Source organism: Mustela nigripes, chromosome 8 (genome assembly GCF_022355385.1).
Source record: "Mustela nigripes isolate SB6536 chromosome 8, MUSNIG.SB6536, whole genome shotgun sequence".
NCBI classification, from domain to species: Eukaryota; Metazoa; Chordata; class Mammalia; order Carnivora; family Mustelidae; genus Mustela; species Mustela nigripes.
The window spans coordinates 47,409,215-47,411,673 of record NC_081564.1 but is presented as its reverse complement, the minus strand read 5'-3'; the positions used below and the strand labels follow the sequence as shown (position 1 = coordinate 47,411,673).

General features: G+C 39.6%; 1 pseudogene; it reads left to right on the top strand.

Moving 5' to 3' along the window:
- Positions 1–1,251: 1,251 nt before the first annotated feature.
- LOC132023923 (small nuclear ribonucleoprotein G-like) lies at positions 1,252–1,477 on the top strand (annotated as a pseudogene).
- The last annotated feature ends 982 nt before the right edge of the window (positions 1,478–2,459 follow it).

Genomic DNA, 2,459 nt, shown 5'->3' with positions numbered 1-2,459 from the left:
GCTCAGTGAGGTAAGCTTCTGCCTTTGGCTCAGGTCATGATCTCAGGGTCCTGGGATCGAGTCCCGCATCGGGCTCTCTGCTCAGCAGGGAGCCTGCCTCTCTCTCTCTGCCTGTCTCTCTGACTACTTGTGATCTCTGTCTGTCAAGTAAATAAATAAAATCTTAAAAAAAAAAAAAAAAGAAGAAGTAGTCATATAAACTCAGTATACCCAAAAGGACTACAGAAAAACAAACAAACAGATTTAAAAAAAAAGAAAAGAACCCTACGAGACAATTAGAAATATAAACACTGACTGGATATTTGATAGTATTAATGAATCAAGGCTAAATTTCTTGAGCATGATAATAACATTATGATTGTGTTTTTAAAGTAGTCCATCTTTTAGAAAAGCACACCAAAAATATTTTCAAATGAAATTCTGTGATGTCTGAGATTTTCTTAAATATACTGCAGGGGTGGAAGAAGCAGAGGTTGAATCTGGATGACGGACATAAGGAGCCTGAATGGTACTCATAGGTCTAGCTTCATAGATGATTTAGGGCCTTCAGTAGAAAATACTGGAGAGTCAGATCTAACATGTCTTGTAGCTCAAGGGTGAAGAACGCTTGTCACTTTTTCTTTCTTTTTTTTCTTTTTGCAAACTAAGATACATAATTCTCTTCCCTTTCTTTTTTTTTTTTCTTTTTTTTTCTTTTTTTTTCTTTTTTTGCCTTTTTTGTTTGTTTGTTTGTTTAAAGTAGGCTCCATGCCCAGCATGGAGCCCAACACGAGGCTTGAACTCATGACCCTGAGATCAAGATCTGAACTGAGTCAGAAGCTTCGGAAGGCTTGGGTGGCTCTGTTCGTTAAGCCGGAGCCTTCAGCTCAGGTCGTGATTCTGGGGTCCTGGGATTGGGTCCCACATCTGGCTCCTGCCTCAGCGGGGAGCCTGCTTCTCCCTCCCACTCTGCCTGCTGCGTTCCCTGCTTGTACTCTCCCTCTCTGTTAAATGAGTAAATAAAATCTTTAAAATACTGTTTCCTTCTGGTCTTTAACACTGAGAAATCCCTTGACCACCCTATAGCCTAAGATCTCCCTAAGTCCTCTGTCGATCTGGTAGAATGTCAGTTCCACAATCTCTAATGTGCAAAAGGTGAGGGAACATGACCCTTGTTTTTCAGTGCCCTCCCAGAACAACCAACCCCAACTCCCTTGAGATACCAACAGTTAGCATTCATTAAGAAAAGTAAATGCTAGCCACGTAGACACCATGAACAAAGCTCACTCTCCCAAGTTGAAAAAAATATATGGACAAGAAATCATCATTGCAATTAAATGGTGGCAGACATGTTCAAGGAATATTGCCGGGGTTCGATCTGTTTATGAATCTTGTGATAGATGAATGTGTGGAGATGGCAACTCGTGGGCAACAGAACAATACTGGAATGGTGGTAGGAGATGGTATCATCATGTTAGAAGCCTTAGAACGAGTATAAACAATGGTTGTGTTCATCAGAAGAATCAACTGCTTCCACATGTCCCCTCTCCGTAGGACCTGTTTTACTACAATATAAAAATCAGGTCATGTGCCTTTTCATACTGGATATTTTTGTTAAATAAATTTTTATAATAGTCAAAAAAATAAATAAATAAAAGAAAGTAAATGCCAGAGTTAAGTTTTCTTAGTACTAATTTCAATCACTCTGGATATAAATAATAAAAGAAATTATTTCCAGTATATATATATATATATATATATATGAACTAATGTTGATAATATTAAGTCCTTTTCCCCAAAATCCAATAGCTAGTGAGAAACAGAAGTCAAGATCCAAACCCAGATCTCACTCGGGCTATTCCAGGCTTGCTCTCAGCTGCAGAATGTCACCAGAAGGAATACATTCTTCTTTCCTCTTTAAATTCACAAGCACAAATCTCAGTGAGCAGTCAACATTTCTGGAAAATCCTGCTACATTATTTAGTTCATTCTTCCACTTTTCCATAAAATGATTTTATTCCTTTTTCATTATGCTTGAATGTCCAGCAACCAAGTCCTTCCTGTCCCTTCTCTCGTGATTGTTGACTTTGCCTCACGCTTCTTTGGGAAAATAAAAGCCATCAGAAAAGAAGTCCAATGTCTTCCCAAAACAAATCTGGCAGCCTGCGCCTATCTCTCTGTCAATGCTCCCTGACCTCTGTCTTGTTACTGAAGGAGATTTCTCTTCTGCATGGTATATTGTACACAAAGTCTCCTTCACCCATTCCCCCTTCTAGAGGATTTTGTCCTGAACAACTACTTCTCCCCTGCATTTCTGAGATTCTCCACCACTGCAGCCCATCATCAAAGAAGCATGCTATATTATCTACCATCTATAATAAGTAAAATAACAACTTGCCCTTTACCACCAGCAATGGCCCCATTTCTCTGTTCTCCTTCACAGCAAAGCACCTCAGAAGAGTTACCCCCCGGGGCACCTG